Source organism: Hyaena hyaena, unplaced genomic scaffold, assembly GCF_003009895.1.
Source record: "Hyaena hyaena isolate Hyena2069 unplaced genomic scaffold, ASM300989v1 scaffold_692, whole genome shotgun sequence".
Taxonomy (NCBI): Eukaryota; Metazoa; Chordata; class Mammalia; order Carnivora; family Hyaenidae; genus Hyaena; species Hyaena hyaena.
In genome coordinates this window covers 250939-261506 of record NW_024081325.1, presented here as the reverse complement: position 1 = coordinate 261506, position 10568 = coordinate 250939, and the positions used below count along the sequence as shown (strand labels likewise).

The 10568-nt window shown below is 34.2% G+C and overlaps 1 long non-coding RNA gene across 1 annotated transcript; it reads right to left on the bottom strand.

Moving 5' to 3' along the window:
* Positions 1-208: 208 nt before the first annotated feature.
* Positions 209-4010, bottom strand: LOC120220370. Its single transcript, XR_005525557.1, has 2 exons — positions 3953-4010; positions 209-641 (listed from the first exon to the last, which is right to left on the bottom strand). It is a non-coding gene; the product is annotated as an uncharacterized LOC120220370 (long non-coding RNA).
* Between the last annotated feature and the right edge of the window lie 6558 nt (positions 4011-10568).

Sequence of the window (10568 nt, the reverse complement as noted above, 5' to 3'; positions counted from 1 at the left end):
TGGAGCAGAGTAAGCAGGAAGGAGAGGAGTATGATTTGAGGAGAAAAGAGATATTAGATTTAGAGACATTTTTGCAGAAGGTTTACCATGGTGCTAATGATAACCAAAGTATTTAAATGATATCCATTATTTTGAAAGATACGCCTGGATGATAGAGTATACCAGTTTTCTATGGCGATATACAACAAATTACTACAAACTCAGTGTCTTGAAACGACAGATATTTATTGTTTCAGTGTTCTGTCGGCCACAGTCTGAATCAGTGTCACGGGGCCTAAATCAAGGTGTCCTCCTACTTCAGTTTCTGTAGCTGCTGCCACTCCTTGGTTTGTGGCTACATCACTCCAGTCTTCCAAGCCAGCCTCTGTCGAACTCTTTAGTCTGTCTTCTCATACATGGCCTTTCCTTCGCGTATGTCAGACCTCCCTCTGCTTCCTTCTTGTAAGGACACTTATGATGGTCTTCAGGGCCTACCCAGATAATCCAGAACAATCTTCCCATCTCAAATTCCTTAATTTAATCACATTTGGGAGATCCTTTTTCAACATAAGGTAACATTTACAGGTTCCATAGATTAGGGCGTCTTATTTTTAGGGCCCTTTATTTAGCTTACTGCAAGGAGTTATAGAAATAGGATATGCCTGCAATATATTAAAGAGAAGAAAATTAACCTATATTTCACCTATAAAATGTTTTGAGACTACTTTGCTGTAAATAACCTGAAATCCTACTTGCCTTAAGGTAAATATTATCACGCTATTAACTCTCTAGTAATTTTATGTTTGAGCACGTGGCACTGCTGCCTAATAAAGGGGATTAAACAACATTTAACAGAAGACAGAAGCTTTGTTTTATAGGATCCCAAATTACCATTTTTTTTCTAATCAGTTTGTGATTCCTCCCCTGCTCATCAAAATAATGCATGTGAAGTATAAGTTTATACTGGGAGAACTTTTCAATAGATACAGTGAGGTAATTATGTATTTAACCTTTCTTATTCTTGTAAACTCTTACAATTTAATTTTCTTTATCCAAGAATACCCACTGAAGATGTAAGATTTTGCTAACTTTGTTGGCCTTGGGTTTTAAAGTCTTACATCCTAAGGCTTAGACCATATATACTACATATCCTTCCTCATAGACCCTACATCTGGAATCATATACTGTGATTTCATTTATTTTTAAGCAAAAATTATTCTAACTTCAATAAATACAACATTATACAGATGAATGTGTTATGCAAAACCATCCTGCTTTGAAGTACTCCTGAAATGAATGAACAAAGGAATAAACTTAGAAGGTACTGCTAATTCTATTTTTATGTTGGACTTTCACAGGATTCCTCTCTTCTCAAGAAAGCTTAGCAATGTTCCAGGAAAAGCTTGATTATTCAGGGAGAGAGCCCAGAATTTAGAGTTAGAAGAAATTAGTGTTTTGTACTTTGGTAGGAAATTAAGTCTTATGTCTTGACATGGCACCTATGCCCATAAACAGTATATTAAGGTATAGGGTATTGTATTCACCAAGCCTTACCTGGAACCCTGAGGCCATCAATGACCTTGAAAGGTGGTCTCTGGAGATTCAGCTCTCTGGCCCTATGTCCTCATCTCTGGAGCCATTATTTCTCTATACTCTGCAAGCAGACACTGAGCACAGACCTGTCCCTTCTGCTCTGCTTTCCATAAACTTCACAGTGTAGCTAGTGGGCCACAAGAAGAAATTTTTCTCTGCATTTAAAAATTTTAAATGTAATATGTAATACTATTTAAATGTAGTATATCATATTATTCAATTACCATGTTATTTTGATTGTCCGTAAAACTCTTGAAGTGTTACTTCCTCTGTAAGATCATATCTAATTTAAAAGGTGGTGGGAGCTAATTATGATCCTCTGGAATATACCTGTTATGAAATCTGCTTCAGTTTCTCCTTTATTAGTAAGTTATATCAATGCTTGCCTTTCTTTAATCAATCATTTGAGCGAGTTTTTGGGGGGTGATGGGAGTCTAATTGTTTGTACATATCTGCAATTGTGACAATTCTTACTGAGTTGTGTGTGTGTGACAAGAATATAGGCATATTTCTTTTACATGATGCAGTTTCTAGCACAAAGGCCACTTAAAAAAATTACTTCCTGATAACAGTGATTTTGCAAAGTAGCAGCCATTTGATTGAAGCACATGTAAATTCCACTTCAGTTAGCAGAGCTAGAGATTTAAATGTAATCATTTTAAATGAATATAAATTCTTGGAAAATTCAAAATATCAAATGAATGACTAGCACTATCACATTGGAAACCTACGTAGTATAACATTGGTGTTAATGGCAGCTTTCATAATATAATTACAAAGTCAGTAGATGGCACTATTTGTTTTATTAATAACCACTGACCACTCCCTTTACTCTTATAAAAGGTATCAATGATAGTTTATATTTAACTATTTTAACAGAATTCTAAAATTGCTTTTATCTAGCTTACCAAATGAATGATTTTGATTACCTATTATGATGACTTTCATTTTGCTTTAATTTTAGCACAGAACAGTTTTGAATAAGGGTATGAACATTTTTTCCCCAGTGTTATCACTTTGAACTTGAAATGAATTTTCAGCCAGACAGAAACTAAAGAAAGGGTTATTACAAAAGTATTTCTTTCATAAAAAGGATTATTCTTTTTACTATTTATAAGAAACAGTAAACTAAGAATCTGAGATAGATTATCTAACATGTTCTAATTTGACAGAATTCATTTCAACCTCCAAATCTGGACATTCACATAAAATCTGTATTGTTTAAACAACAAAACAAAACACAACCCTAACTTTGGGCAAGTGCAAAGATGGTGCACTTCATAAAAGACAATTATGTGGAGGAATCAGAACAAATTGCTTTTATAAAAAGAATAGTGTGAGAAACCAGAAGACCCATCATATAATAAGCCAATGCTGTATTTTGTATCAATGTGACAGTAACTGATATAAATCTAATATATGATGGTTAATTTTATGTGTCAAGTTGGTGAGGCTTTGATCCTAGTTGTTTGGTCAAACAGTAGTCTAGATGTTGCGGTGAAGGTATTTTGTAGATGTGATTAGCATTTACAATCGGTTGACTTTAAGAGAATTCCCATCAGTAATAGGGATGGACTTATCCAACAACTTGAACCATTTAGAGCCAAAATTAAAGTTTCACAGAGAAAAAGGAATTCTGACTTAAGGCTATAACCTAGAAATCTTGCCTGTGCTCCCAGCTACCACACTGCCATACAGATTTCATACTTGCCTGTCCCCACAGTTTTGTGAACATTCCTTAAAATCAATCTATGTCTTTTTCTAATTTTCTATTTTTATTGTTTCTGTTTCTCTGAAGGATCTTGACTGATCTATAATATAAATAGAAATTTCTGTTAATTCAGTTATAAAACTGAAGAAAACGTATCTATGAAATAAGAGTTGGTAATGGTAATGAGAAAAACTATCTACTGGCCAAAAAACAAAAAATGCCGAATTTAAAACAGTAATGAAGGAAGAAAACCACTGAGTTAATAAGACAAAAAGATCAGATCGGGGGAAGAACAGGCATTAAAGCTTCCCTTAAAACTCATTGGAAATGGAGGTTATAAAGTTATAAGAAAAGATATAGAGTGTAGATCTAGGAGTCCCAGGGTATGAGTGATAAGATTGCCAAAAGGAAACAACTCATTGACCATCAAGAAAAAATTATATTATTAAAACAAGATCAAAAGATGACCCAGAGTCAATGAGAAACAGAACATTATTTACCTGCAGTGGAACCAATACCAGGCAATCTCAGACCTCTCAACAATACTAAGTGCCCAATGATAATAAGAAAAACTGCAGAATATTAATGTGTAAAGTAAAGCGGGGCCAAGAATTCTATCACTGAAGAAAATGTCATTCATGTTCAAGAACAAAGTAAAGATGGTCTCACCTATGCGGTTCTTCTTTTGTCGCACCTGTTCTTTTTGGTACTGTTGTGCTCTTGCTTGGTTTCTCCAAATGAGCCACAGTCTTTCTCATCTGTTTCTTGAATTTGTGCTTATTGCTTCCTCTGTCTGGAACACACTTATTTCTTCCTCCACTTTGTACAGACTTGCTATTTTCAGATCCCACGTTTAAAAAAAAAAAAAAAAAAGAACTCTGATTCCTGTTCACAGAAGCCTACTTGCTCTGTGTCTCTAAAAACAAATGAGCTATTCCTCTTCTGTGCTCCTCTCTATTTTTTGCCCTTTTCATTTATTTTTTTACTGAGGTATAATTTATATACAATGAAATGCGCCCATTTGTGGAAGTCTTGAAAAATCAATATATTTGGGTGAACATCACAATTATCAAAATACAGAACATTTCCATCACCTCCCAAAATTCCCTTATGCCTATACCCAGGTAACCCCTTACCCTCATCTCAGGCAATCACTGATTTACTTTCCTTCATATAGATTAACTTTATCTTTTCTAGACTTTCATGTAAATGGAAACATACAGCATGTATTCTTTTGTATTTGGCTTTTTTTTTTTTTTTTTTTTTTTTTTTTTTTTTTTTTTTTATTAGGTCCCCACGTCAGCAAATCCAGACTTAACCTATACTGTCTTATCAGTGGTTTATTTCTTTTATTGCTGAGTAGTATTCCACTGAATGAATGTACCACCATATGTTTATATATTTACAAATGTTTATCCATTTACAAATCCATTTTGTTTGTTATGACTAAAGATCAAAAACATTTGCATTTATGTAGTCTCTTTGTAGACATGTGCTCTCATTTCTTTTGAGTAGACAGCTAGGAGTGGAATTGTTAGTCTTATGGTATAAGTGTAGTTTTCCTTTTCTTTATTTCCAACTATCCTATGTCATTCTGTTTTAGATGTGTCTTGTGAACACAGTTGAGCAATATGATTTTTAAAATATCAAAACTGAGGGATGGCTGGGTGGCTCAGTCAGTTAAGCGGCCAACTCTTGGTTTTGACTCAGGTCATGTTATATCTCATGGTGTGGTGAGATCAAGCCCTGCCTCTGAATCTACTGACAGTGTGAAGCCTGTTTGAGATTCTCTCTCTTTCTCTCTCTCTCTCTGCCCTTTCTCCACTCTCACTGTCTCTTTCTCTCTCAAAATAAATAAACTTAAAAAATCTTTTACACTGTCAAATCTGAGCACTTGTCTTTTAACAAGAGAATTTAACTTAGTCATACTCATTGAGACTACTGTGTTTAACTTTATTCCTACCATCCTATATTTCTGTTTACCATCATTTTCTTTTCTCTCCCCCTTTCTGCATTTCTTTTCCTTTTATTTTTTAAAAATTTACATACAGTAAGATATACAGATCTCCAAGATCTCTGGTGGTGCAGTTTAATATGTTTTGACAAATTCTGCCTTTAAAAAAAATTAGATTTCTCCTTTCCACTTCTCCCTGTTGGTTAAGGAGGCATACATCTTATATTAGTAAGGATTAGGTTTGACTGCACAACGAAAGCAAAATCCGTGTAGACTTTTCCAACGCGGTGGCAAATGTGATTACTCAATTTTAAAGCTTATTTTACCTCAGTTGTCTCACAGGAGAATACATCAACTGTCCAGTAAAATCTTTGGTTAAGTCTAATTATCTTGACTTCAACCACCCAGGTGAAAACTAATGACCATAGCAAAGGGAATAAGTGTGCCCTGATTGGTCCAGCCAGGAGCATGTGTCCATCCTTATCATGGGTTGGTGATGAATGAGCTATAATCCAGCCAATGACACTTATTTTCCCTAGGAGGAATTCTGATACTAGAAAAAGGAAGGTATAGTATTCAAACTTCTTCTATCCATTAATAAATGATTATTTTTATGTAAACAATTATATACTTTTGTGGTTTAAAACAGACTTCACACTATACCTGTTTTTACAACTTTTTTTTTCTCTTAACAATAGCTCCTACAGTTATTCTCATGTAAATAATCTGACTCTATAATATTCTTTTTAAATGCTTATGACAAGCCACAGGCATAGCTCAAAACTTTTTGATGAATATGTAGGTTGTTTTGAATTTCTTTTGTATTACAAATAGCAGCACAATAAACACCCTTCCATATGCTTCTTTGTGCATAGGTGTGACTTCTTCTTTACACATTTACATCACACTCTTCATGCTGAACTTTTTAAAGTAAATTACCTTAGGATGACTATATGTAAACAATAAATAGAAATGAGTTCACAGAACATCTGTCACTTTTATTTTATTGGATCTTGCCCAAAAGTGGTTGCAAGTGTTCTAAAGTTCTATCTATTTGTACTCCTATGAGCACCACATGTATACCTATTTCCCCACATCCTTGCCACAACTTGTTATGCATACTGGATACTTTTCTGCTTAGTCATTTCTCTTTATTTGGGTGAGTGCATTGCACGAAAATCCATAATTGCAGTATTTTCAAACTTACAAATCTTTTACATTTTTACATTCTGCTTCTTATTTAAGAAAGCTTTCTCTGTCTAAAATTCATAAACACTTTTTCTATATTTTTCCAAATACACCTATAATTTTTTTAAAAGTTTAGGTTATTGATCCATTTGAAATATATTCTCATAAATGTTGAAAAATATGAATCTAAATATTTTTTTAGATAAATAGCCAACTTTTCATTATAATAGTATAGTAATCACCAATATTTACTGAACATCAATTGTGCCATTTACTTTTGAATTTAATCCTATCTTATTGGCCTTGTTTTTGCCCAATTCATATAGATATTAATTGGCAGATTCAGAATTCTAATGCTTGCAGAATGATAATAGGGTATTTGACTTTCTCATCCAGTTTCCTCTTCCCACATATTTAAAGCACTATCTTTGTAATTTACCAATTCACCATAAATACATAGGTTCGTTTATAGAATTTCTATTCTTTTTCAGCAATCTATTTGTCTACCCTACCACATGTTTAAAAATTCAAAGCTTATCATGTTATACATTCTACTAACAACTTTAATAACTCCCTATGGATCTCAAGATCAAGTACATATACTTTAGCATCCTTCCTTCTTCCTGCCTCTGGAATCTAAGATACAGGTACAGACTACTTTGGAATTTTCTAGTCACAAAAACTTTCCGGTGACTATCTGGACAGAACAAGCACATTTATTCCATAAACACTCATGTCTCCATACCTTTTTTCAGACAGCTTCTTATGCTTCATCTTTTATGTCGCATTTACTGTCCAAACACCTATTCATTTTTCAACATTAATTCAAACATCGCCATCTCTAGTCTTCTTCCCTCCCCATCCTAATCAAGTAGAAATATATCATTTTTTCTTTCTATGTATCCTCCACCTTCCCCTGAGTACTGTATTTCTTCAATTATGTATTTCTCTTCCCAACATAATCAGTGTCTTGAGGGCAGGAATCTATCTTAAGTACATAGTATAGACTGAATAAATACTGTTGAGTGGGTTAATATAAAATAAAGATCATCAAATTCTGTAAGCAATCATCAGAGCATCTGATTTGTAAAATGATGCAACAAATTTTCAAATGAGATAAAATATCCTTTCAAACAGCATCAAGAAGTGAGTGAACTTAACCATACTCAATTAGCTCATGACAAAGCGATTGGGTGACTGGAATGATAATTCATAGCACAGCATGCTTAATGAAATAGTAAAAAAGAAAGTCAGTCAAAGGAAACCAGACAACTCTATCTTGGAAGAATTGGAACAGAGGGGCTCTATTATCATCTAGCATTTACCTGATGTTTTTCCTATATTTAGAAATGTACATGAAGGGACTCCAGGTATACTCCACATTCTTCTCTTAAGGTCCTGGTCCTGAGGCCACAATGCAACCCTTGAGCTGAGTTACCCTCTGTGTCAAGCATTCAACTGCATATGTTCATTTGTCCATGCATGGTAATAATTTAGATCTGGGACGACCCATGGCAGTCATTAGAGGTATTGATATGTCTGCACTCTTCTCCTCAATATCAGGCATTATACAATCATATAAGTGATTGTAACTATACAAGTCATAAGTATATAAGTGATATAATTAGCATACAGACAGTCTCTTATTGGTTGCACTAATCCTGTTGGCTTTAATGGAAAATTTGTTGAAGTTCATGTGAATTAGGATATGGTAAGATGGGCCCATCTTTGTGTAATATTGGAAGAATAAGCAGGATGATCATTGGGAGATTTTACCTTCACAGGGATCTTTCTATCTCCCCACTTTAAGTTTTATTCTTAGGTGTTTGCATCATGGCCATATATTTTCTTGCTACCTTTTCCCCCCACCTGTTTATGCCACCCTCCTGTGTTTCTTCCAGACCCATAACATAAAATTACTCTACATTGTAGCAGTTGACATGTTACATAGTAATTGACTTTTCCCCCTATTTCTTTACACCAGGGGAAGAAGAAATTTTGTTGTATGCCTGGAAACTAGTGAAATAACTGTCATTCAACAGGTCCTATCTGAATTAGTTTATTTTATGAAAAACTGAATGTATGGAAGGTGATATATAATCTTACTGTTTAATATTAGAATACAAAGAAAACCTTAACAAATGCAGATGCAATGTTACTAAAAAATTGGTAAGAAAAAGGGAATATATGTATAGGCAAATTATCATTGATATTATTAATAGGCTCATATCTATTTTAGTAGGGGTCAGAGTAAGAGACTATATGTGAAGGTCTAGTTGTATTGTGTATACACTTAAGGCTGAAGTCAGGCACTTTTGTGTTTTGTGTAGTTGTTCCCACATATATAGTTTTCTGAAAAGATTTGTAAAATCTATGTAGTCTCAAGATCATCAGTTAGCCTCCTAGGAGAGTCCAGATCCTGCCACCATTACATGCTTTGTGATTCACCTATTCACTTCCAGAGGCCAAGGACAAGGTTGGACACAAGGAGTTGTAGTGTATAGTGCATGACTTTGAGTGTTTTTCAAGTCACTCAATATAGAAGCCTCAAAAGGAAACTAACAAAGAAACAAAAAGAAAAAGCTGTAAATTGGTAAAGTATAGAGAAAAAAGGACCATTTTTCTTTGTAAAGGGTTAAAAGCTAGATCTTAAAACCCTGTCTCTAGAGCTAAGAGCAAAGACAGCATAGCATACTTTAAGAAGAGCAATTTGATTAACAATTTGATATCTTTGGTCTTCCCATGTACTAGGTACTAGGAATTGTTTGATTTGTAATCACAGTAAACTCTATAAGTACTGGTAGTATCCTTAGTTAACACATGAGAAAACACAGTCACCAAGTAAGTTAAACTCAGAGCATGTGATCATTACAAGTTGGGGCTAATGCTCATATTCAGGCATTTTCACCCCACAACCACAGGTTCAATACTCATGCAGTATTGCTTTCCAAAAATAAAAGTATATCATGGAAAATTCATGCTAACAAATAGAGAAATGTACAAAATTACATTATTAATTCATTACATGAATTACCAAAATTCATGATTTTTAGAATATGTCTAGACTATAGAAATAGAACTTAAATAGAAAATACAGAATAGAAGTGTCTTATTGTCTTAAAAAACAGAAAAACAACATGACAAGACTAGAAGATAAAGTAAAAAGGCTGTTTTATATTTAAAAGTTCTCTAAGCAGATATAGTTATAATAGAAGTTTCTTCAAAATATTCAGGGTTTGAACATTCAAGGTACAATTAATTTACTTGTCATTGAAATTCTATCAGAACAAAAAGACAAGTGAGAACTTCTAATTGATTTCCATAAAGTAGGCAAATGTGACAGTGATAGAGCATAAAAAAAGAAAAAAAACCAACAACAAACATTTCTTATGGAAAGAAAAGTGGCAGAAGCTTAAAGAAATATTTTTAGGGGCGCCTGGGTGGCTTAGTCGGTTAAGCGTCCGACTTTCGCTTAGGTCATGATCTCGCGGTTCGTGGGTTCGAGCCCCGCGTCGGGGGGCTCTGTGCTGACTGCCAGCTCAGAGCCTGGAGCCTATTTCAGAGTCTGTGTCTCCCTCTCTCTCTGACCCTCCCCTGCTCACGTTGTCTCTCTCTCTCCTAGAAATAAATTTTAAAAAATATATATTTTTTAAAAAGTAAAAATTTAATCTAGTTTGCTATCTCCTTTACTTCTTAAACGTTTACCTTTTGCTCCTTGTACCTCTTTCCAACATCATTCCCCACTTAATTGGAGGGTTTCAATATCTGTGCTAAATTGTCTGTCGGGAATTACGATAGTCCCCCTCTATCCTTTTATCACAAGGACTAAAAAACCTGCTAACCTCATATCTGCCACTAAACGTAAGGTTGGAAGCAGAAAAGAAGCAAGGGGCAGTATGACTCCATTGGCAACTACAACCAGATTTCTGGCCTTTCAAAAACTTTCATAAGGTTTTCCTTTTAGGACTGAATTATCCTCCAGGACTACAGTCACTGAGGTTTTTTGGTGAAAATTTATTGTGATTCTAACACATCTGGGCTTCTGAAATGGTGTAATTCTTCCAAAAGTTTTGAATGCCCCTCATTTTTTATTTAAATCAGTTCCAGCCTAAAATACCTAGAGTGATGGTTTTTTTTTTATTG